Genomic DNA, 25,797 nt, shown 5'->3' with positions numbered 1-25,797 from the left:
CACTTGGTACTGGTGACCAAGTAAGTGTTGCTCAGGAGACACCAGTTTTTCAATCACCATAGTGACACTGGCACCTGTGTCCCTGTAGGCACCAGCCTCAGCACCATTTATCAGAGGATGCTGCTGGTACTTACCCATCATAAGGGGATAGGCAGCAAGGGTGGCAAAGTCAATGCCCCCATCAGAGACTAACACTGCTTCAGTGGTCTCTATAACCAACCCAAACCCCACTACAGTTCCTAAAGTGAGACCAGCTACACCCTTAGACTGACTACTGTTAGTAGTCCCAATACTACTGCTATTGCTAGGGAGACTAGAAGTAGAAGTGGGGTTGGTAGTGGTGGTTGGGTTGGTGCCTTTCTTATAGCAGGATCTGTCTCCTGGCCTATGGCCTTCATTCTTACAGATATAACACCAAGGCTTTTTGAAGCTAGAGGAAGAGGATTTTCCCTCACCCCCAGAGGACTTTTGTGGGCCTGATGAAGACTCTTTGAATGTGTCCCCACCCTTCTCCTGGTGCTTACCTGTATCTTTCTTCTTGTTGTCACCCCTGCGTGAGTTTTCCTACTCACCCTGGTGCGGACCCATTTGTCTGCTTTATTTCCCAGTTCTTGGGGAGAGGTCAGATCAGAGTTCACCAGGTACGGATGCAACAAGCCAGACACAGAGTTTTTCAAAATGTGCTCTCTCAAGATTAGGTTGTACAAGCCCTGATAATCACTGACTTTGCTTCCATGCAACCATCCTTCCAGAACCTTCACAGAACAGTTCACAAAATCTGCCAAATCCTGGGAGGACTCTTTCTCGGTCTCCCTGAGCTTTATCCTGTATTGTTCAGTGATTAGCCCAAACCATCTAAAAGAGCTGTTTTGAGAACTGCAGAATTGTCTGCATCCTCTTCTCTGACAGTAAGGAGTCTGTCCCTCCCCTTGTCAGAGAATGAGAGCCACAAAATAAATATCCACTGCTTTTGGGGGACACTCTGTACATCACAGGCTCTCTCCAAAGCAGTGAACCACATGTAGATGTCATCCCATACTTTGTAAGGGGGGCCACGTTGTTCAAGTTCCTAGAGTCAAAAGAGTCCTAACTGACCCTAGGCTCCCTGAATCTAAAACTGCTGCCACTATGGGGTGCTAATCCCATATCCTGACTCTCTCTCCACGGCCACGGCCTCCCTATCTAGGGCTAGCTGTTGCAGCCTCAGTTGCCTGAGTTCCCTATCTAGGAAGTCCTCACCTGAAGTTGAGCAGTATGTCCCCTAAGATACTGAGGAGATATGAGAGTGGGAAGAGGAGGGTCTGTCCATATTCTTGGTCACCCTCTCAACCAACCCTCTGGGCACAAAAGGGGGCCTACTTGTATGGGTTCCCTTCCCAATACCAGTAGTGCTCCCAGCAGGACTGGGGGGTTTCCTAGGTGCTTCCTGATCTTCCCTGGGGCCCTCTTGACTCACCTCAGCATCTAAATCTACTCTTTCCAACACTGGGGGAATTAGACTCTGGATCTTCCTCCTCATTCTCCTGGCTGCCAGCACTGTCTTGGTCAGCCTGGAGAAACAGACCCAGAAGCAGACTCTTCTTACGGTTCCTACAGGTCTTCAGTTTTCTATCTGATCACAACTCCCTCAACTCTTGAAAGGTGAGACCCACATAGTATGAGTCCAGGGCCTGAGATGTGTTCTCTGCAAAAGACATGGTGTGTGGCTAGTGCTGTAGGCGTTACTAACTATCTAACTTAGTCTCCCTACAGAAGTTTGGAGCAAGGGCTATGCCAAACCCCTAGCTTACCCAAATCTTAGGGGACTAGATCCAGTACAGTGTATACCCCTAGTTAGTAAAAGGTCTTTGCTGTGGAAAGTACCAAGTGACAGAGCAGTAAAGCAATTGCAAGTGCTTATCCCACTGCTACACCAACCACCAATGTAGAAAGCTGGCCTGGTGTGTGGTTAATACCTAAGTGTAGGAAAGTAGCCTCTTTTTAGTATGGTTACCCCCACTTTTTGCCTGTTGTCAGTGTGTTTTCACTGGGATCCTGCTAACCAGGACTTCAGTAACTATGCTCTCTCCCTTTAAATTTAGTTGTTGGACCACAAACACCACACATTTCGCATACTGGTGCCCCCATCTAAGTCCCTAGTTTATGGCACCCAGGTACTCAGGGCATTAGGGCACCAAGGGTTCCCCATGGGCTGCAGCATGTATTATGCCACCTATGGGGAACCCATGGAAAGTGTATCTGCAGGCCTGCGTGAAAGGGTGCATGCACCCTTTTTCAATATAGCTCACTGCACCAGGTCTCTGTAAGTCACCCCTATGGTAGGTCGTCCTAGCCCAGTGGGCAAGGTCCAAGTACCTGTGTGTTAGGGCACCAGTGAATGAACAGAGGTGCCCCTACGAACTCCAGCTCCATTTTCATGGACTTCGTGAGTGCGGGGATGCCATTTTACACGTGTACTGGACAAATATCACTACCTATGTCCAGCTACATAATGCTAACTCTGAACCTAGGCATGTTTGGTATCAAACATGTCGGAATCCTACCCCAATACTGTTGCCAGCATTGGAAGTATGATTCCATGCTCTCTGGGGGCTCCTTAGAGGACCCCCAGCATTGCTCCTACCAGCCTTCTGGGGTTTTCCGGGCAGCTGAAGCTGTTGCCACCTCTCAGACAGGTTTCTGCCCCCTGCAGCATGAACAGCTCAAGCCCAGGAAGACAGAACAAATGATTGCCTTTGGGAGAGGGGGGTAACACCCTCTCCCTTTGGAAATAGGTGTTGAAGGACTTGGAAGGAGTAGCCTCCCCAAGCCACTGGTATGCTTTGAAGGGCACATTTGATGCTCTCCTTGCATAAACCAGTCTACACCGGTTCAGGGAGCTCCAGCCCCTGCTCTGGTGCAAACTAGACAATGGAAAGGGGAATGACCACTCCCCTGTCCATCACCACCCCAGGAGTGGTGCCCAGAGCTCCTCCCTTGATTCTGCCATCTTGAATCCACGAGGGGCAGAGGCCTCTGGGAGCATATGAGTGGCCAGGACAGGCAGGTGAGGTAAGAGGCCCCTCCTGATAGGTGGTCACCAGGCTAGGTCACCAATCCCCTTTCAGGGCTATTTAGGGTCTCCCTCTTGGGTGGGTCCTCAGATTCAGTTTGCAAGATTCCAGCAGGACTCCTCTGCAACATCTACTTCGCCTTCTAGCCACTGGAACTGCGACAGGAGCCTCCAGGAGCCAACAATCTACAACCACGACAAAGACTCTGCTTGCAACATTGTTTCCACATCTCCTTACAGCTTCTGCAACATTTCCCCAGCTGTGCATCCTCTGAGGGCAGCAAGTCTTCAGTCTGCATGAGAAGGAAGAAGGAATCTCCCTTGGAGTGAAGGAGTTACTCCCCTGCATCCACAGGCACGAACTGCAATGATGACCGACTGCATGGATCTCCTCTCATCCTGAGCTGCATGGATCCTGCATCACGGTTGGTGGTCTGGAGTAGTCCTCTTGGTCCTCTCTGCCAGCCACCCAACCTTGGTGGAGGTAAACCCTTGTCTTCCCACGCAGGACAGTACCTCCGTGCATAGCGTCTCTTGCAGCTATCAAGGCTTGTTGGCATTTTCTCCAAGGGCTCTTCAGGCTTCGAGTAGCCCTAGCCCTCAGCACTGATTCCTGCGATGCACAGCCCTCTGTCTGTTTCTCCTGCGGCGAGGGACCCTTCTCAAGTTGTGCTACTTGGGCTCCTCTGTGACTCCTGGTTCCTCATCCAGTGGGTCTCATGTGGGGGCTGCCTTTTCTTCTCTGAGCTCTCTGCCTTCCTGAGGGTCCTCCCAGGACTCCTCCCATGGGTTGAGTCCTCCTGGACCTTGCTGGTCCCCGGCAGCAACACTTTTCCTTCACCATGACTTCTGCCTTTGCAAGGCTTGTTGGTGGGTTTTCCCACCACTGACTGACTGCAATCTTCTATCCGGAGTAGGACGTCGACTGCATCCTGCAGGAACTCTTCTCTGGCTCCAGGGCTGCATTGCTGACCGTCTTTGTCCTACTGTCAACCAACTCCTGCAACCACAAATGGGTGGGTAGTGGCTACTGTAACCAAAGGACACACCTGCGACTTCTGGACTTGGTCCCGTTCTTCCACAGGTCTTCCTCTTCAGGAATCCACCTCTGGTTTCTTGCAGCCTTGTCTGGGTGTTGCATTATCTTCTTTTCCGTGCTTTTGGGTGGTTTGGAGAAAATCCAGTAACACTCCTTTCTTCCTGGACGCTAGGGGGCACTGTGGTACTTACGTTTGGGGTTTCCTTGTTACTCCAGCTCCCCTCTACACATCCCACTTACCTTGGTGGGGGTCCTGCATTTGCATTCCATTTTTTTAGTATATGGTTTGGGCTCCCCCTAGTGTCACTATTGTCTATTGCTATTGCACTGTTTTCTAATTTTTTATGATGAATTCTGATTAGTAGTGTACATATCTATTGTGTTACTTACCTCCTATTGGAGGGTTGCATCTCTAGTACTTTTTGGTAATTGTGTCACTAAACTAAAGTACCTTTATTTTTGTAACACTGAGTGATTTCGTTCATGTGTGTAAGTGCTGTGTGACTACAGTGGTATTGCATGAGCTTTGCATGTGTCCTAGATAAGCCTTGGCTGCTCATCCACAGCTACCTCTAGAGAGTCTGGCTTCTAGACGCTGCCTACACTACCCTGATAAGGGATACCTGCACCTGGTACCCACCACACACCAGGCCAGCTTCCTACATTGGTGCTGCAGCGGTGGGATAAGCACTTGCAATTCCCTTACCACTCTGCCACTTCTGATATAGCTACCTCTATCAGCTTAGGCTGATAGAGGTTGCCATAGCAGAGCAGCTTAGGCTGAACTAGGAGACATGCAAAGCTCCTACTATACCACTTATATCATATAGGTACTGTACCATAAGAAAGACAATACTCAGAGTTACTAAAAATAAAGGTACTTTATTTTAGTGACAATGTGCCAAAAATATCTCAGAGGATATACTCCTTTAAGAGGTAAGTAAAATACACAAAATATATACACAAACCAAAATCAGGTAAGTAAAACAGTCAGAAAGTAGTGCAAACACTGTAGAATACAATAGGATGCAATAGGCCTAGGGGCAACACAAACCATATACTAAGAAAGTGGAATGCGAACCACAAATTGACCCCTAGACTGGTATTAGTGTGTAGAGGGTCACTGGGAGTGTAAGAAAACACTAAGGGTGTCCAAAATACCTCACCCCAAGACCCTGGAAAGTAGGAGTAAAGTGCTACTATTTCCCCAGAAACACACTAAACTTGTGATAGTGGATTTTGCAAAGACCACAACAGACTGCAAAGCACTGAAGACGGATTCCTGGACCTGAGGACCTGCGAAGGAAGGGGACCAAGTCCAAGAGTCGTGAAAGTGTCCGGGGGGGAAGGAGCCCACTAAGCCCCGGATGAAGGTGCAAAATGGCTGCCTCCAGATGGAAGAAGCTGAAGATTCTGCAACAACGAAAGGTGCTAGGAACTTCTGCTGCGTGTAAAAGATGTCACAAGGAGTGCTGGAGGCTGCAGAGTTGTTTCTTTGGCAAAAGACTGCAAACAAGCCTTGCTAGCTGCAAAAGTCACGGTTGAAGAAAAAGGGTGCTGCCCGGGCCCAGGAAGGACCAGGATGTAGCCACTTGGGAGAGGAGACAGCAGGGGCCCTCAGCAATGTAGAGAGCCCATGCACAAGAAGGTAGCACCCACAGAAGCATTTGAACATGGGTTCAAGAAGTCTGAACACAGCAGTTGTCTCAACACTGCAAAAGAGGGTCCCACAAACCCGGAGATCAATTCAGGGAGCTGAGCATTGCAGGACAGATTGTTGGGGACCTGGGCTTGGCTGTGCACAAAGGATTTCTCTGAAATGTGCACAGAAGCCCTAGTAGCTACAGTTCACGCAGTGCACAGGATTACTGTCTGGAGAGGGGAGGCAAGGGCTTACCTCCTCCAAATTTGGACATTTGGACCACTGGACAGTCTGGGTCTCTTGGGTCCACCACCTGTGTTCCAGGGGCCATGCTCGTCAGGATGAGAGGGGTCCCAGAGTACCGGTGATGCTGAAGTTTGGTGCCTACTGCAGCAGGGGGAAGATTCCGTCAACCCACTGGAGATTTCTTCGTGGCTTCCAGTGCAGGATGAAGGCAGGCAGCCCCAAAAGCATGCACCACCAGGAAACAGTCGAGAAAGCCAGCAGGATTAGGCGCTACAGTGTCACTGGTAGTCTTCTTGCTACTTTGTTGCAGTTTTGTAGGCTTCCTGGAGCAGTCAGCGGTTGATCCTTGGCAGAAGTCAACGTCAGAGGTGCAGAGGAACTCTGGTGAATTCTTGCAAGTCGTTATCTGAGGAAAAGCCCACTGGAGAGACCCTAAATAGCCCTCAGAGGAGGATTGGCCACCTAGTCAGGTAAGCACCTATCAGGAGTGGTCTCTGATGTCACCTGCTGGCACTGGCCACTCAGAGGCCTCCAGAGTACCCTCACACCTCTGGATTCAAGATGGCAGAGGTCTGGGACACACTGGAGGAGCTCTGGGCACCATCCCTAAGGTGGTGATGGAGAGAGGAGTGGTCACTCCCCTTTCATTTGTCCAGTTTCATGCCAGAGCAGGGGCTGGGGGTTCCCTAAACCGGTGTAGACTAGCTTATGCAAGGAGGGCTATTTAGGGTCTCTCCTGGGGGCATCTCACCAGATAACGAATGTAAGAGCTCACCAGAGTCCCTTTGCACTTCCCTCTTCGACTTCTGCCAAGGATCGACCGCTGACTGTTCCAGAACGCCTGCATAACTGCAACAAAGTAGCAAGAAGACTACCAGCAACAGTGTAACACCTCATCCTGCCGGCTTTCTCAACTGTTTCCTGGTGGTGCATGCTCTGCGGGCTGTCTGCCTTCACCCTGCACTGGAAGACAAGAAGAAATCTCCAGCGGGTCAACGGAATCTTGACCTAACGCAGGCACCAAACTTCTGCATCACCGGTCCTCTGGGTCCCCTCTCATCCTGACAAGCGTGGTCCCTGGAACACAGGAACTGGGTCCAAGTGTCTTCGACAGTCCAGTGGCCCTTCTGTCCAAATTTGGTGGAGGTAAGTCCTTGCCTCCCCACGCCAGACAGTAGTCCTGTTGCGTGAACTGCAGCTGCTCGGGCTTCTGTGCACTTTTGCAAGACTTCCTTCGTGCACAGCCTAGCCCAGGGCCCCAGCACTCCGTCCTGCATTGCCCAAGTCGCTGAGTTGGACTCCGACGTCGTGGGACCCTCTTTTGTGACTCTGAGTTGACTGCTGTCCTCAGATCTTCTAAGTTCCTGTTCAGGTACTTCTGCAGGTGCTGCCTGTTTCTGTGTGGGCTCTCTGTGTTGCTGAGCATCCCCTCTGTCTCCTCCTCCAAGGGGAGACCTCCTGGTCCTTCCTGGGCCCTGGCAGCACCCAAAATCCTCAAACGCGACTCTTGCAGCTAGCATGGCTTGTTTGAGGTCTTTTTGCGTGGAAACAACTCTGCATCCTCCAGCACGCCGTGGGACATCTTCTGACCAAAGGAGAAGTTCCTGGCATCTTCCGTTGTTGCAGAATCTTCAGCTTCCTCCACCCGGAGGCAGCCCTTTTGCACCTTCATCTGGGGTTTAGTGGGCTCCTGCCCCACCGGACACTTGTGTGACTCTTGGACTTGTTCCCCTTCCTTTGCAGGTCCTCAGGTCCGGGAATCCATCCTCAGTGCTTGGCAGTCAGTTGTTGTCTTTGCAGAATCCCCTAATCCCGACTTTACTGTGCTTCTGGGGTGGTAGGGTAACTTTACTCCTACCTTTCAGGGTGTTGGGGTGGGGTATCTTGGACACCCTTAGTGTTTTCTTATACTCCCAGGGACCCTCTACACACTACACTAGGCCTGGGGTCCATTTGTGGTTCGCATTTCACTTTTGGAGTATATGGTTTGTGTCGCCCCCAGGCCTATTGTCTCCTATTGCATTGTATTGTGTTCTACAGTGCTTGCACTACTTTTCTAAGTGTTTTACTTACCTGATTTTGGTTTGTGTGTTTATTTTGTGTATATTACTTACCTCCTAAGGGAGTATATCATCTGAGATACTTTTGGCATATTGTCACTAAAATAAAGTACCTTTATTTTTAGTAACTCTGAGTATTGTGTTTTCTTATGATATAGTGCTATATGATATAAGTTGTATAGTAGGAGCTTTGCATGTCTCCTAGTTCAGCCTAAGCTGCTCTCTTATAGCTACCTCTATCAGCCTAAGCTGCTAAAACACTACTAATCTACTAATAAGGGATAAATGGACCTGGCACAAGGTGTAAGTACAACACTATAAGCCAGGCTAGCCTCCTACATGGTATCAAACTTCTCAGCACAATAAATGCACACTGATGCCAGTGTGGTATTTATTGTAAAATGCCCCCAGAGGGCATCTTAGAGCTGCCCCGAATACCAGTCCGCCTCCTAAAGCTAGGCTGACCTCTTTCTTCCAGCCTGCCACAACCAGACGAGTTTCTGGCTACATGGGGAGAGTGCCTTTGTCACTCTGTGGCAAGGAACAAAGCCTGTACAGGGTGGCGGTGCTTCTCACCTCCCCCTGCAGGAACTGTAAACATCTGGCGGTGAGCCTCAAAGGCTTTTGTTATAGCGCCCCTAACGTGTCCTGAGCTGAGGTGACCCCTGCCTTTAGAAGTCCTCCATCTTAGTTTTGGAGGATTCACCCAATAGGGTTAGGGATGTGACCCCCCCTCCCCTCAGGGAGGAGGCACCAAGAGGGTGTAGCCACCCTCCAGGACAGTAGCCAGTGGCTACTGCCCTCCTGACCTAAACACACCCCTAAATTTAATATTTAGGGGCGACCCAGAACCCAGGAAATCAGATTCCTGTAACCTACACAAAGAAGAAGGACTTCTGACCTGAAAGCCCTGCAGAGACGATGGAGACAACAACTGACTTGGCCCGGGCCCTACGGGCCTGTCTCCAGACTCAAACAACCTTCACAGCGACGCATCCGACAGGGACCAGCGACCTCTGAAGACTCAGAGGACTACCCTGAACCTAAGTACCAAGAAACTCCCGAGCACAGCGGCACTGTTCACCAACAGCAACATTTTTGCAACTTTGAAGCAACTTTTAAAGAACTCACTCTTCCCACCGGAAGCGTGAGACTTCACACTCTGCAACCGACACCCCCGTTGTAGGAAAGTACCATCTTGCCTGGCATGTTACCCCCATATTTCACTGTATATATGTTGTTTTAGTTGTATGTGTCACTGGGACCCTGCCACCCAGGGCCCCAGTGCTCATAAGTGTGCCCTGTATGTGTTACCTGCGTTATGACTAACTGTCTCACTGAGGCTCTGCTATCGAGAACCTCAGTGGTTATGCTCTCTCATTTCTTTCCAAATTGTCACTAACTAATTGTCACTAACAGGCTAGTGACCAATTTCACCAATTTACATTGGCATACTGGAACACCCTTATAATTCCCTAAGTATATGGTACTGAGGTACCCAGGGTATTGGGGTTCCAGGAGATCCCTAGGGGCTGCAGCATTTCTTGTGCCACCCATAGGGAGCTCTGACAATTCTTACACAGGCCTGCCACTGCAGCCTGAGTGAAATAACGTCCACGTTATTTCACAGCCATTTACCACTGCACTTAAGTAACTTATAAGTCACCTATATGTCCAACCTTTACCTGGTAAAGGTTGGGTGCTAAGTTACTTAGTGTGTGGGCACCCTGGCACTAGCCAAGGTGCTCCCACATTGTTCAGGGCAAATTCCACGGACTTTGTGAGTGCGGGGACACCATTACATGCGTGCACTATACATATGTCACGACATATGTATAGCGTCACAATGGTAACTCCGAACATGGCCATGTAACATGTCTAAGATCATGGAATTGTCACCCCAATGCCATTCTGGCATTGGGGAGACAATTCCATGATCCCCCGAGTCTCTAGCTCAGACCCGGGTACTGCCAAACTACCTTTCCGGGGGTTTCACTGCAGCTGCTGCTGCTGCCAACCCCTCAGACAGGTTTCTGCCCTCCTGGGGTCCAGCCAGGCTTGGCCCAGGAAGGCAGAACAAAGGACTTCCTCAGAGAGAGGGTGTTACACCCTCTCCCTTTGGAAAAAGGTGTCAGGGCTGGGGAGGAGTAGCTTCCCCCAGCTTCTGGAAATGCTTTCATGGGCACAGATGGTGCCCATCTCTGCATAAGCCAGTCTACACCGGTTCAGGGATCCCCCAGCCCTGCTCTGGCGCGAAACTGGACAAAGGAAAGGGGAGTGACCACTCCCCTGACCTCCCAGGGGAGGTGCCCAGAGCTCCTCCAGTGTGCTCCAGACCTCTGCCATCTTGTAAACAGAGGTGCTGCTGGCACACTGGACTGCTCTGAGTGGCCAGTGCCAGCAGGTCCTTTGTTCTGCCTTCCTGGGCCAAGCCTGGCTGGACCCCAGGGGGGCAGAAACCTGTCTGAGGGGTTGGCAGCAGCAGCAGCTGCAGTGAAACCCCGGGAAAGGTAGATTGGCAGTACCCGGGTCTGTGCTAGAGACTCAGGGGATCATGGAATTGTCTCCAATTCCATGATCTTAGACATGTTACATGGCCATGTTCGGAGTTTCCATTGTGACGTATAGTGCACGTGTGTAATGGTGTCCCCGCACTCACAAAGTCCGGGGAATTTGCCCTGAACGATGTTGGGGCACCTTGGGTAGTGCCAGGGTGCCCACACACTCAGTAACTTAGCACCCAACCTTTACCAGGTAAAGGTTAGACATATAGGTGACTTATAAGTTACTTAAGTGCAGTGGTAAATGGCTGTGAAATAACGTGGACGTTATTTCACTCAGGCTGCAGTGGCAGGCCTGTGTAAGAATTGTCAGAGCTCCCTATGGGTGGCAAAAGAAATGCTGCAGCCCATAGGGATCTCCTGGAAACCCAATACCCTGGGTACCTCAGTACCATATACTAGGGAATTATAAGGGTGTTCCAGTATGCCAATGTGAATTGGTGAAATTGGTCACTAGCCTGTTAGTGACAATTTGGAAAGAAGAGAGAACATAACCACAGAGGTTCTGGTTAGCAGAGCCTCAGTGAGACAGTTAGTCATCACTCAGGGAACATACTTATGAGCACTGGGGCCCTGCCTGGCAGGGTCCCAGTGACAGATAGACTAAAACAACATATATACAGTGAAATATGGGGGTAACATGCCAGGCAAGTGGAAATATCTGGAGAGTCGATCTGCATTGGAGTGGGTATTCCCAGGTATATGTTCCACTGTATAGTCCATTCCCTGTAGAGATATGGACCACCTCAACCATTTAGGATTTTCACCTTTCATTTGTTTTAGCCAGAGTGGAGGTTTGTGGTCTGTCTGAACAATGAAGTGAGTGCCAAACAGGTATGGCCTCAACGTCTTCAGGGCAGAGACCACAGCAAAGGCCTCCCTCTCTATGGCAGACCAACGCTTTTCTCTAGAGGTCAACCTTCTGCTGATAAAAGCAACTGGTTGATCCTGGCCCTCAGAATTGAGTTGTGATAAGACTGCCCCTACCCCTAAATCAGATGCATCAGTTTGAACAATGAATTTCTTGGAGTATGTAGGAGGCTGGACTGGCTTGTAGTGAGTACCAAGGGGTACTTGCACCTTGTACCAGGCCCAGTTATCCCTTATTAGTGTATAGGGTGTCTAGCAGCTTAGGCTGATAGATAATGGTAGCTTAGCAGAGCAGCTTAGGCTGAACTAGGAGATGTGTGAAGCTACCACAGTACCACTTAGTGTCGTATGCACAATATCATAAGAAAACACAATACACAGTTATACTAAAAATAAAGGTACTTTATTTTTATGACAATATGCCAAAGTATCTTAGAGTGTACCCTCAGTGAGAGGATAGGAAATATACACAAGATATATATACACAATAGCAAAAATATGCAGTATAGTCTTAGAAAACAGTGTAAACAATGTAGAGTTACAATAGGATGCAATGGGGAAACATAGGGATAGGGGCAACACAAACCATATACTCCAAAAGTGGAATGCGAACCACGAATGGACCCCAAACCTATGTGACCTTGTAGAGGGTCGCTGGGACTATTAGAAAATAGTGAGAGTTAGAAAAATAACCCTCCCCAAGACCCTGAAAAGTGAGTGCAAAGTGCACTAAAGTTCCCCTAAGGACAAAGAAGTCGGGTTAGAGGAATAATGCAGGAAAGACACAAACCAACAATGCAACAACTGTGGATTTCCAATCTAGGGTACCTGTGGAACAAGGGGACCAAGTCCAAAAGTCACAAGCAAGTCGGAGATGGGCAGATGCCCAGGAAATGCCAGCTGCGGGTTCAAAGAAGCTTCTACTGGACAGAAGAAGCTGCGGTTTCTGCAGGAACGAAAAGGGCTAGAGACTTCCCCTTTGGTGGACGGATCCCTCTCGTCGTGGAGAGTTGTGCAGAAGTGTTTTCCCGCCGAAAGAACGCCAACAAGCCTTGCTAGCTGCAAATCGTACGGTTAGCGTTTTTGGATGCTGCTGAGGCCCAGGAGGGACCAGGAGGTCGCAAATTGGACCAGCAGAGAGAGGGGACCTCGAGCAAGACAAGGAGCTCTCTCTAAAGCAGGTAGCACCCGGAGAAGTGCCAGAAACAGGCACTACGAGGATGCGTGAAATGGTGCTCACCCGAAGTCGCACAAAGAAGTCCCACGTCGCCGGAGAACAACTTAGGAGGTCGTGCAATGCAGGTTAGAGTGCCGTGGACCCAGGCTGGACTGTGCACAAAGGATTTCCGCCGGAAGTGCACGGAGGCCGGAGTAGCTCCAAAAGTCGCGGTTCCCAGCACTGCAGCCCAGCGAGGTGAGGCAAGGACTTACCTCCACCAAACTTGGACTGAAGAGTCACTGGACTGTGGGGGTCACTTGGACAGAGTCGCTGGATTCGAGGGACCTCGCTCGTCGTGCTGAGAGGAGACCCAAGGGACCGGTAATGCAGCTTTTTGGTGCCTGCGGTTGCAGGGGGAAGATTCCGTCGACCCACGGGAGATTTCTTCGGAGCTTCTGGTGCAGAGAGGAGGCAGACTACCCCCACAGCATGCACAAGCAGGAAAACAGTCGAGAAGGCGGCAGGATCAGCGTTACAGAGTTGCAGTAGTCGTCTTAGCTACTTTGTTGCAGTTTTGCAGGCTTCCAGCGCGGTCAGCAGTCGATTCCTTATCAGAAGGTGAAGAGAGAGATGCAGAGGAACTCGGCTGAGCTCTTGCATTCGTTATCTGAAGTTTCCCCAGAGACAGAGACCCTAAATAGCCAGAAAAGAGGGTTTGGCTACTTAGGAGAGAGGATAGGCTAGCAACACCTGAAGGAGCCTATCACAAGGAGTCTCTGACGTCACCTGGTGGCACTGGCCACTCAGAGCAGTCCAGTGTGCCAGCAGCACCTCTGTTTCCAAGATGGCAGAGGTCTGGAGCACACTGGAGGAGCTCTGGACACCTCCCAGGGGAGGTGCAGGTCAGGGGAGTGGTCACTCCCCTTTCCTTTGTCCAGTTTCGCGCCAGAGCAGGGCTAAGGGGTCCCCTGAACCGGTGTAGACTGGCTTATGCAGAATTGGGCACATCTGTGCCCAACAAAGCATTTCCAGAGGCTGGGGGAGGCTACTCCTCCCCTGCCTTCACACCATTTTCCAAAGGGAGAGGGTGTCACACCCTCTCTCAGAGGAAGTTCTTTGTTCTGCCATCCTGGGCCAGGCCTGGCTGGACCCCAGGAGGGCAGATGCCTGTCTGAGGGGTTGGCAGCAGCAGCAGCTGCAGTGAAACCCCAGGAAGGGCAGTTTGGCAGTACCAGGGTCTGTGCTACAGACCACTGGGATCATGGGATTGTGCCAACTATGCCAGGATGGCATAGAGGGGGCAATTCCATGATCATAGACATGTTACATGGCCATATTCGGAGTTACCATTGTGAAGCTACATATAGGTAGTGACCTATATGTAGTGCACGCGTGTAATGGTGTCTCCGCACTCACAAAGTTCAGGGAATTGGCTCTGAACAATGTGGGGGCACCTTGGCTAGTGCCAGGGTGCCCTCACACTAAGTAACTTTGCACCTAACCTTTACCAGGTAAAGGTTAGACATATAGGTGACTTAGAAGTTACTTAAGTGCAGTGAAAAATGGCTGTGAAATAACGTGGACGTTATTTCCCTCAGGCTGCAGTGGCAGGCCTGTGTAAGAATTGTCTGAGCTCCCTGTGGGTGGCAAAAGAAATGCTGCAGCCCATAGGGATCTCCTGAAACCCCAATACCCTGGGTACCTCAGTACCATGTACTAGGGAATTATAAGGGTGTTCCAGTAAGCCAATGTAAATTGGTAAAAATGGTCACTAGCCTGTTAGTGACAATTTGGAAAGAAATGAGAGAGCATAACCACTGAGGTTCTGGTTAGCAGAGCCTCAGTGAGACAGTTAGGCACTACACAGGGAACACACACATATAGGCCACAAACTTATGAGCACTGGAGTCCTGACTAGCAGGGTCCCAGTGACACATAACAAACATACTGAAAACATAGGGTTTTCACTATGAGCACTGGGCCCTGGCTAGCAGGATACCAGTGAGACAGTGAAAACACCCTGACATACACTCACAAACAGGCCCAAAGTGGGGGTAACAAGGCTAGAAAGAGGCTACTTTCTCACACAACCCCCCCCCAAACGAAGGACAATAAGGCTAACCTTGTCCAGTTGAGATTTTATTGTCTAAGTGGTGATAAGTAGAGAGTAGCTCTGCAATAGACTGGTTACTCCCTTTATCATCCACTATATGGTTACTTCCCTGTGGGGATGTAAACCACCCTGTTTGAAGTTTTTTAGCTAAGCAACAATGTGAAGATGTATTTTCAGAGTTTCGATCAGTAAGTTTTAGTTTAGAGCAATGGGAATTGTCCACTGAACCTATTTGTAGTGATGGAAATGCCAGACTGGGATGCTGTCTCAGAAAAGCCATAGCTGGGCAAAAACTTTGTCCATATGGCTGGAAGAGAGAACAGGGATGCTGTTTCTCTTGAGTTGGAGCAGGGCAGGGATGCTGTCCTATGAGCTCCACACTACGGCAGGGATGCTGTCCTAAGTGTTGTGAGGCAGTGCAGGGTTTCTGCACTAAAGTTTCTCTGGGAGGGTTGGAGGGATGCTCCATGTTAACTAAAATGGTGATCTTTTTCTCACCAATGTTAGTTATCCCACAGAGAGGTACTTCTACCTCAGGGAGTACAGCTTTGCCAGCTGATGATTCCCTTGGAACAGGTGCCACCCCAGGAGAGGTTTCTCCCACCACAGGAATGCTATCCTGAATGGTAGGGTGGTTAGGGGATACTGTGATACCCTTTTTACCTGTTGATGGAAAGGGATCCTGAGTTTTCAGGCCTTCTCTCCTTTGCTTTTTCATTTCAGTAGAAATGAGAGGGAACAATTCCTCAGGGATGCCCAGCATGGCTGCATGGGCATAAAACTCTACATCAGCCCAACCTGAGGCCTCTAGGTCATTACCTAAGAGACAATCTACAGGTAAGCTAGGTGATACCACCACCTGCTTAGGGCCAGTGACTCCACCCCAACTAAACTGAATTATAGCTAAGGGAAGAAACTTAGTGGAGTTATGGACATCAATAATCTTATACTGTTGTCCAATGATGTGTTGATCAGAGTGCACTAGGTTTTCAGTCACCAAAGTGATACTGGCACCTGTGTCCCTGTAGGCCAAGGCCTCAACGCCATTTATTGAACCTGTCTGCCTGTACTTATCCATTGTAAGGGGACAAGCAGCCAGTGTGGCAAGGCCAATGCCACTAGGTGTGACAGAAACTGTCTTGGGAGTGACTACCCCAGTTTCTACTATGGACCCAAAAGTGAACCCAACTACACCCTTAACTTGACTGTTGCCAGCAGTCCCACCACTAGTACCACTACTGCTCGGGGCACTAGAACTTGATGTATTAGTGGTGGTAGGCTCAGGGGGTTTACCTGGACAGGACTTATCCCCTGGCCTATGGCCTCTGTTTTTACACACAAAGCACCAAGGCTTTTTAATGTGTGCAGGTTGAGAAGAAGAGGAAGAATTAGTTTTATCCCCACCCTCTGAAGAGTGTTTAAGATTTGAAGTGGGATCTTTGGTTTTACCCTTATCCCCATGCTTATCTTGAGATTTTTCACCATCTTTCTTCTTATTGCCATCTTTGTCACCCCCTGTATGAACTTTTCTGTTCACCCTTGTTCTGACCCATTTGTCTGCCTTCTTTCCCAATTCTTGGGGAGAGGTCAGATCAGAGTCTACCAGGTACTGGTGCAACAAATCAGACACACAATTATTAAGTATATGCTCTCTCAGGATTGTGTTATACAGGCTTTCATAATCAGTAACTTTACTGCCATGTAACCACCCCTCCAAGGCCTTCACTGAATGGTCAATGAAATCAACCCAGTCTTGTGAAGACTCCTTTTTGGTCTCTCTGAACTTTATCCTGTATTGTTCAGTGGTTAAGCCATAACCATCCAGGAGTGCATTCTTAAGAACTGTAAAATTATTGGCATCACTTTCTTTCACAGTAAGGAGCCTATCCCTACCTTTTCCACTAAATGATAGCCATAGGATAGCAGCCCACTGCCTTTGAGGGACATCCTGTACAACACAGGCCCTCTCAAGTGCAGCAAACCACTTGTTAATGTCATCCCCCTCCTTATAAGGGGGAACTATCTTGTGCAGATTCCTGGAATCATGCTCTTTTGCAGGATGACTATGGGGAATACTGCTGCTGCCACCATGGGTTTCTAAACCCAACTTCTGTCTTTCCTTCTCTAATTCTAAAGACTGTCTATACAAATCCAGCTGTTGCTTTTTAAGCTTCAGTCTGGTTTGTTCCACTCTCAATCTATTGAGCTCCCTTTCTAACAATCTGTCATCAGGGTGGGTGGGAGGGACATTTCTAGATACAGAGGTATGATGGGAATGAACAGAAGGAGACCTGTCCCTTACAGAGGGCACCCTAACAGCTTGGCTAACAGTATAATGTGAGAGCACACCATCAGTATGGTGTGATTCAACCTCTGTACCAACTATGCTAGACTGTCTAGTAATGGGCAGGCTAGGAAGTTTCTTTCCTGAATCTTTTCCTGGGGGAGCCCCTGGATCAGATTGGGAACCATTTGCTACTTTTTCAACAGATGTGGCCCCTATGGCCTTATCTTGTTCTCTAAGCATGTTAAGCAATAATTCCAAAGAAGGATTCTTCCCTACACTCAAACCTCTCTCTATGCAGAGACTCCTTGCTCCTTTCCAGCTAAGGTGATCATATGCAAGTTTGGACAGATCAACATTTTGGCCTGTGCCAGACATTTTTAGAGAGAGTTAAAGTGATAGAAAAAGAGAAAAAAGTTTTTCAGAACTTTTTAGAAAGACAGAAAAAAACTTTTTAAACTTTTAAGAACTTTTTGAAAGTTTAGAAGTACTTTTCAGCACTTAGAAAAGAGTGAAAAGAGGAAATGCAAAACTTTTTGGCTATGTGTATATACACTGACCTTGTTTTGTATATTTTTCTCTTATGAAAAGTACAATGACAAGAGTGGTAAGTAGTCTCAAAGCACTTATCCCACCGCTGCACAACCAATGTAGGAGGCTGGACTGGCTTGTAGTGAGTACCAAGGGGTACTTGCACCTTGTACCAGGCCCAGTTATCCCTTATTAGTGTATAGGGTGTCTAGCAGCTTAGGCTGATAGATAATGGTAGCTTAGCAGAGCAGCTTAGGCTGAACTAGGAGACGTGTGAAGCTACTACAGTACCACTTAGTGTCATATGCACAATATCATAAGAAAACACAATACACAGTTATACTAAAAATAAAGGTACTTTATTTTTATGACAATATGCCAAAGTATCTTAGAGTGTACCCTCAGTGAGAGGATAGGAAATATACACAAGATATATATACACAATAGCAAAAATATGCAGTATAGTCTTAGAAAACAGTGCAAACAATGTATAGTTACAATAGGATGCAATGGGGAAACATAGGGATAGGGGCAACACAAACCATATACTCCAAAAGTGGAATGCGAACCACGAATGGACCCCAAACCTATGTGACCTTGTAGAGGGTCGCTGGGACTATTAGAAAATAGTGAGAGTTAGAAAAATAACCCTCCCCAAGACCCTGAAAAGTGAGTGCAAAGTGCACTAAAGTTCCCCTAAGGACAAAGAAGTCGGGTTAGAGGAATAATGCAGGAAAGACACAAACCAACAATGCAACAACTGTGGATTTCCAATCTAGGGTACCTGTGGAACAAGGGGACCAAGTCCAAAAGTCACAAGCAAGTCGGAGATGGGCAGATGCCCAGGAAATGCCAGCTGCGGGTGCAAAGAAGCTTCTACTGGACAGAAGAAGCTGCGGTTCCTGCAGGAACGAAAAGGGCTAGAGACTTCCCCTCTGGTGGACGGATCCCTCTCGTTGTGGAGAGTCGTGCAGAAGTGTTTTCCCGCCGAAAGAACGCCAACAAGCCTTGCTAGCTGCAAATCGTGCGGTTAGCGTTTTTGGACGCTGCTGAGGCCCAGGAGGGACCAGGAGGTCGCAAATTGGACCAGCAGAGAGAGGGACCTCGAGCAAGACAAGGAGCCCTCTCTGAAGCAGGTAGCACCCGGAGAAGTGCCAGAAACAGGCACTACGAGGATGCATGAAACAGTGCTCACCCGAAGTCGCACAAAGAAGTCCCACGTCGCCGGAGAACAACTTAGGAGGTCGTGCAATGCAGGTTAGAGTGCCGTGGATCCAGGCTGGACTGTGCACAAAGGATTTCCGCCGGAAGTGCACGGAGGCCGGAGTAGCTGCAAAAGTCGCGGTTCCCAGCAATGCAGCCCAGCGAGGTGAGGCAAGGACTTACCTCCACCAAACTTGGACTGAAGAGTCACTGGACTGTGGGGGTCACTTGGACAGAGTCACTGGATTCGAGGGACCTCGCTCGTCGTGCTGAGAGGAGACCCAAGGGACCGGTAATGCAGCTTTTTGGTGCCTGCGGTTGCAGGGGGAAGATTCCGTCGACCAATGGGAGATTTCTTCGGAGCTTCTGGTGCAGAGAGGAGGCAGACTACCCCCACAGCATGCACAAGCAGGAAAACAGTCGAGAAGGCGGCAGGATCAGCGTTACAGAGTTGCAGTAGTCATCTTAGCTACTTTGTTGCAGTTTTGCAGGCTTCCAGCGCGGTCAGCAGTCGATTCCTTATCAGAAGGTGAAGAGAGAGATGCAGAGGAACTCGGATGAGCTCTTGCATCCGTTATCTAAAGTTTCCCCAGAGACAGAGACCCTAAATAGCCAGAAAAGAGGGTTTGGCTACTTAGGAGAGAGGATAGGCTAGCAACACCTGAAGGAGCCTATCACAAGGAGTCTCTGACGTCACCTGGTGGCACTGGCCACTCAGAGCAGTCCAGTGTGCCAGCAGCACCTCTGTTTCCAAGATGGCAGAGGTCTGGAGCACACTGGAGGAGCTCTGGACACCTCCCAGGGGAGGTGCAGGTCAGGGGAGTGGTCACTCCCCTTTCCTTTGTCCAGTTTCGCGCCAGAGCAGGGCTAAGGGGTCCTCTGAACTGGTGTAGACTGGCTTATGCAGAATTGGGCACATCTGTGCCCACCAAAGCATTTCCAGAGGCTGGGGGAGGCTACTCCTCCCCTCCCTTCACACCATTTTCCAAAGGGAGAGGGTGTCACACCCTCTCTCAGAGGAAGTTCTTTGTTCTGCCATCCTGGGCCAGGCCTGGCTGGACCCCAGGAGGGCAGATGCCTGTCTGAGGGGTTGGCAGCAGCAGCAGCTGCAGTGAAACCCCAGGAAGGGCAGTTTGGCAGTACCAGGGTCTGTGCTACAGACCACTGGGATCATGGGATTGTGCCAACTATGCCAGGATGGCATAGAGGGGGCAATTCCATGATCATAGACATGTTACATGGCCATATTCGGAGTTACCATTGTGAAGCTACATATAGGTAGTGACCTATATGTAGTGCACGCGTGTAATGGTGTCCCCGCACTCACAAAGTTCAGGGAATTGGCTCTGAACAATGTGGGGGCACCTTGGCTAGTGCCAGGGTGCCCTCACACTAAGTAACTTTGCACCTAACCTTTACCAGGTAAGTTACTTAAGTGCAGTGAAAAATGGCTGTGAAATAACGTGGACGTTATTTCCCTCAGGCTGCAGTGGCAGGCCTGTGTAAGAATTGTCTGAGCTCCCTGTGGGTGGCAAAAGAAATGCTGCAGCCCATAGGGATCTCCTGGAACCCCAATACCCTGGGTACCTCAGTACCATATACTAGGGAATTATAAGGGTGTTCCAGTAAGCCAATGTAAATTGGTAAAAATGGTCACTAGCCTGTTAGTGACAATTTGGAAAGAAATGAGAGAGCATAACCACTGAGGTTCTGGTTAGCAGAGCCTCAGTGAGACAGTTAGGCACTACACAGGGAACACACACATATAGGCCACAAACTTATGAGCACTGGGGTCCTGACTAGCAGGGTCCCAGTGACACATAACAAACATACTGAAAACATAGGGTTTTCACTATGAGCACTGGGCCCTGGCTAGCAGGATACCAGTGAGACAGTGAAAACACCCTGACATACACTCACAAACAGGCCCAAAGTGGGGGTAACAAGGCTAGAAAGAGGCTACTTTCTCACAGAGTAACGTGGGCTTTTTAGGACAGGTGCAGTGCACATGGCCTGTTTGAGCTCCTCAGAAGCTTTCTGACAGCTAGCTGTCCACAATACCTTTTTAGGCATCTTCTTACTGGTGAGATCATTAAGTGGGGCTGCAATGGAGCCATAGTTTTTAATTAATCTCCTGTAATACCCAGTGAGGCCTAGGAAAGCTGTCACCTGGGTCTGTGTTGTAGGGGGAACCCATTCCATGATTGATTGGATTTTCCCCTGAAGTGGTGCAATCTGTTCTCCACCTACCAGGTGTCCCAGATAAACCACCTTTCCCTGCCCTATCTGGCACTTTGAGGCCTTGATAGTGAGGCCTGCCTTTTGCAGGGCCTCCACAACTTTCCAAAGGTGGACCAGGTGATCATCCCAGGTGGAGCTAAAGACAGCTATATCATCTAGATATGCTGCACTATAAGCCTCCAACCCTTGCAGGACTGTATTCACCAACCTCTGAAAAGTGTGAGGTGCATTTTTCAAACCAAAGGGCATCACTGTAAATTGGTAGTGCCCTCCTATAATTGAAAATGCAGTTTTAGGTTAGCATCCTCTGCCAATTTGATCTGCCAGTACCCTGCAGTCAAATCAAAGGTGCTTAGATACTTGGCAGATGCCAGTGTATCTATGAGCTCATCTGCCCTGGGTATAGGGTGAGCATATGTTTTTGTTACCTGGTTGAGACCTCTGTAATCTACACAAAACCTCATCTCCCTTTTTCCATCTTTTGAGTGAGGCTTTGGTACAAGCACCACAGGAGACGACCATGCGCTTTCAGAAGGTTCAACCACTCCTAGGTCACGCATTTTCTGAACTTCTTGCTTTATGCAGTCCCTGACATGGTCAGGCTGCCCATAGATTTTACTTTTGACAGGCATGCTGTCTCCAGTATCAATTGTGTGTTCACACCAAGATGTGGTGCCTGGCACAGTTGAAAAGAGTTCAGAAAACTGTCCAAGGAGATTTATGCAGTTGTCTTTCTGTTCAGCAGTAAGACAGTCTGCCAAAACTACTCCTTCCACTAGAGCATCCTCTTCTGTGGAGGAGAAGAGATCAGGGAGAGGGTCACTCTCTTCTTCCTGTCCCTCATCTGTTGCCATGAGCAGGGTGAGATCAGCCCTGTCATAGTAGGGTTTTAGCCGGTTGACATGAATCACCCTAAGGGGAATCCTAGCACTGCCCAGGTCAACAAAGTAGGTGACCTCGCCCTTCTTTTCAACAATGAGATGGGGTCCACTCCATTTGTCCTGGAGTGCTCTTGGGGCCACAGGCTCCAATACCCACACCTTCTGTCCTGGTTGGTACTGAATCAGAACAGCCTTCTGGTCATGCCATTGCTTCTGGAGCTCTTGGCTGGCCTGAAGGTTTTTACTGCCCTTTTTCATGTACTCAGCCATTCTGTATCTTAGGCCAAGTACATAGTCCACTATGTCCTGTTTGGGAGCTTTTAAAGGTTGTTCCCAACCCTCCTTCACAAGTGTTAGTGGACCTCTTACAGAGTGCCCAAAGAAGAGTTCATAGGGGCTGAAGCCCACTCCTTTCTGGGGTACCTCCCTGTAAACAAGAAGGAGGCAAGGTAACAGGACATCCCATCTCCTCCTGAGTTTTTCAGGGAGTCCCATTATCATTCCTTTGAGAGGTTTATTAAACCTCTCTACCAGTCCATTGTTCTGTGGATGATAAGGTGTGGTCAACTTGTAGGTTACACCACGTTCCTTCCACATAGCTTTCAAGTATGCAGACATAAAGTTGCTACCCCTATCTGTTACGACCTCTTTTGGGAAACCCACCCTGGAAAAGATTCCCAGGAGGGCTTTTGCCACTGCAGGTGCTGTAGTGGTCCTTAGAGGAATTGCCTCAGGATATCTTGTGGCATGGTCCACAACCACCAAGGTAAACCTATTGCCTGAAGCAGTAGGAGGGTCAAGGGGGCCAACTATATCAACCCCTACCCTTACAAAGGGGACCCCAACCACAGGTAGTGGAATAAGGGGAGCCTTTGGTGTGCCACCAGTCTTGCCACTGGCTTGGCAGGTCACACAAGACTTACAAAAATCTTTTGTGTCCTAGGCCAGTGAAACAGGGGGACAAGCCTTTCCCATGTTTTGATCTGGCCCAAATGCCCAGCCAAAGGAATGTCATGTGCCAGAGTTAAGAGGAACTCTATGTACTGCAGGGGAATGACCAATCTCCTGGCTTTTCCAGGTTTTGAGTACCTTGCCTCTGTGTACAAGAGGTTGTAATCCCAGTAAACTCTATATGAGTCACTGACATTCCCATTTTGCTGCTTGACAGCTTGCTGTCTGAGACCCTCTAATATGGGACAGGATTGCTGTGCCACACTCAGCTCTTCCCTGGCAGGCCCCCTCCACCCAAAAGCTCAGCAGTGTCTGCTGACAGCTCCTCTGGTGAAGGTTCTGCACAGGGCGGAAATTCTTCTTCCTCAGAAGGAGAATCATCTGTAGAGGGAGGGATAGTGGGTAGGGATTTACCCTTGATACCCCTAGCTTTAGGGAGCACTTGGTCCATTGTTCCAGGATCCAAGTCACCCTGTCCTTTTTGCTTTTTGGCCTGAGCCCTTGTCAAAGCAAAAATATGCCCAGGAAGGGCCAGCATTGCTGCATGAGCCTCCATCTCCACTTCTGCCCAAGCTGATGTCTCTAAATCATTTCCTAGTAGACAGTCTACAGGTAAATCTGAAGCAACCACAACTTTCTTTGGACCAGTAACGCCCCCCCCCCCCCCCCAGTTGAGATTCACAACAGCCATGGGGTGGCTAAGAATGTTGTTATGAGCATCTGTCACTTGGTACTGGTGACCTAGTAGGTGTTGTTCAGGGTGTACCAGTTTCTCTATCACCATGGTAACACTGGCACCTGTGTCCCTGTAGGCCTGAACCTCAACACCATTTATTAGAGGAAGTTGCTTGTACTTATCCATATTAAGGGGACAAGCAACCAAGGTGGCCAAATCAATGGCACCTTCAGAGACTAACACAGCCTCTGTGGTCTCCCTAACAAGACCAACCCGAACTAAATTACCAAAAGTGAGCCCAGCTACTCCCTTGGATTGGCTATTAGTAGGTTTGCTGCCACCACCACTGCTATTACTAGGGGCACTAGAGTTTGCAGTAGGGGTTGTGGTAGTGGGAGGTTTGGTGTTTTTCTTTGGACAACTGGCATCAGTTGTCCAATGGCCTTTGACATTACACAAATAACACCAAGGCTTTTAAACTTGATTTGAAGAGGATTTGGACCCACCACCCCCACCAGAGGATTTTTGTGGGCATGATGAAGACTCATTTTTAGATTTGTCCCTACCCTTGTGTAGGAAAGTACCATCTTGCCTGGCATGTTACCCCCATATTTCACTGCATATATGTTGTTTTAGTTGTATGAGTCACTGGGACCCTGCCAGCCAGGGCCCCAGTGCTCATAAATGTGCCCTGTATGTGTTACCTGTGTTATGACTAACTGTCTCACTGAGGCTCTGCTATCGAGAACCTCAGTGGTTATGCTCTCTCATTTCTTTCCAAATTGTCACTAACAGGCTAGTGACTAATTTCGCCAATTTACATTGGCATACTGGAACACCCTTATAATTCCCTAGTATTTGGTACTGAGGAACCCAGGGTATTGGGGTTCCAGGAGATCCCTATGGGCTGCAGCATTTCTTTTGCCACCCATAGGGAGCTCTGACAATTCTTACACAGGCCTGCCCTTGCAGCCTGAGTGAAATAACGTCCACGTTATTTCACAGCCATTTACCACTGCACTTAAGTAACTTATAAGTCACCTATATGTCTAACATTTACCTGGTAAAGGTTGGGTGCTAAGTTACTTAGTGTGTGGGCACACTGGCACTAGCCAAGGTGCTCCCACATTGTTCAGGGCAAATTCCCCGGACTTTGTGAGTGCGGGGACATCATTACACGCGTGCACTATACATATGTCACAACATATGTATAGGGTCACAATGGTAACTCCGAACATGGCCATGTAACATGTCTAAGATCATGGAATTGTCACCCCAATGCCATTCTGGCATTGGGGAGACAATTCCACGATCCCCGAGTCTCTAGCTCAGACCCGGGTACTGCCAAACTACCTTTCCCGGGATTTCACTGCAGCTGCTGCTGCTGCCAACCCTTGTAGGAAAGTACCATCTTGCCTGGCATGTTACCCCCATTTTTCACTGTATATATGTTGTTTTAGTTGTATGTGTCACTGGGACCCTGGTAACCCAGGAACCCAGTGCTCATAAGTGTGCCTGAATGTGTTACCTGTGTAGTGACTAACTGTCTCACTGAGGCTCTGCTAATCAGAACCTCAGTGGTTATGCTCTCTCATTTCTTTCCAAATTGTCACTAACAGGCTAGTGACCATTTTTACCAATTTACATTGGCTTACTGGAACACCCTTATAATTCCCTAGTATATGGTACTGAGGTACCCATGGTATTGGGGTTCCAGGAGATCCCTATGGGCTGCAGCATTTCTTTTGCCACCCATAGGGAGCTCTGCCAATTCTTACACAGGCCTGCCACTGCAGCCTGAGTGAAATAACGTCCATGTTCTTTCACAGCCATTTTACACTGCACTTAAGTAACTTATAAGTCACCTATATGTCTAACCTTTACCTGGTAAAGGTTAGGTGCAAAGTTACTTAGTGTGAGGGCACCCTGGCACTAGCCAAGGTGCCCCCACATTGTTCAGAGCCAATTCCCTGAACTTTGTGAGTGCGGGGACACCATTACACGCGTGCACTACATATAGGTCACTACCTATATGTAGCTTCACAATGGTAACTCCGAATATGGCCATGTAACATGTCTATGATCATGGAATTGCCCCCTCTATGCCATCCTGGCATAGTTGGCACAATCCCATGATCCCAGTGGTCTGTAGCACAGACCCTGGTACTGCCAAACTGCCCTTCCTGGGGTTTCACTGCAGCTGCTGCTGCTGCCAACCCCTCAGACAGGCATCTGCCCTCCTGGGGTCCAGCCAGGCCTGGCCCAGGATGGCAGAACAAAGAACTTCC

The sequence above is a fragment of the Pleurodeles waltl genome, chromosome 7 (assembly GCF_031143425.1).
Source record: "Pleurodeles waltl isolate 20211129_DDA chromosome 7, aPleWal1.hap1.20221129, whole genome shotgun sequence".
In the NCBI taxonomy this organism is placed as follows: Eukaryota; Metazoa; Chordata; class Amphibia; order Caudata; family Salamandridae; genus Pleurodeles; species Pleurodeles waltl.
The sequence above is the reverse complement of the archived record's forward strand: the minus strand, read 5'-3'. Positions refer to the sequence as shown.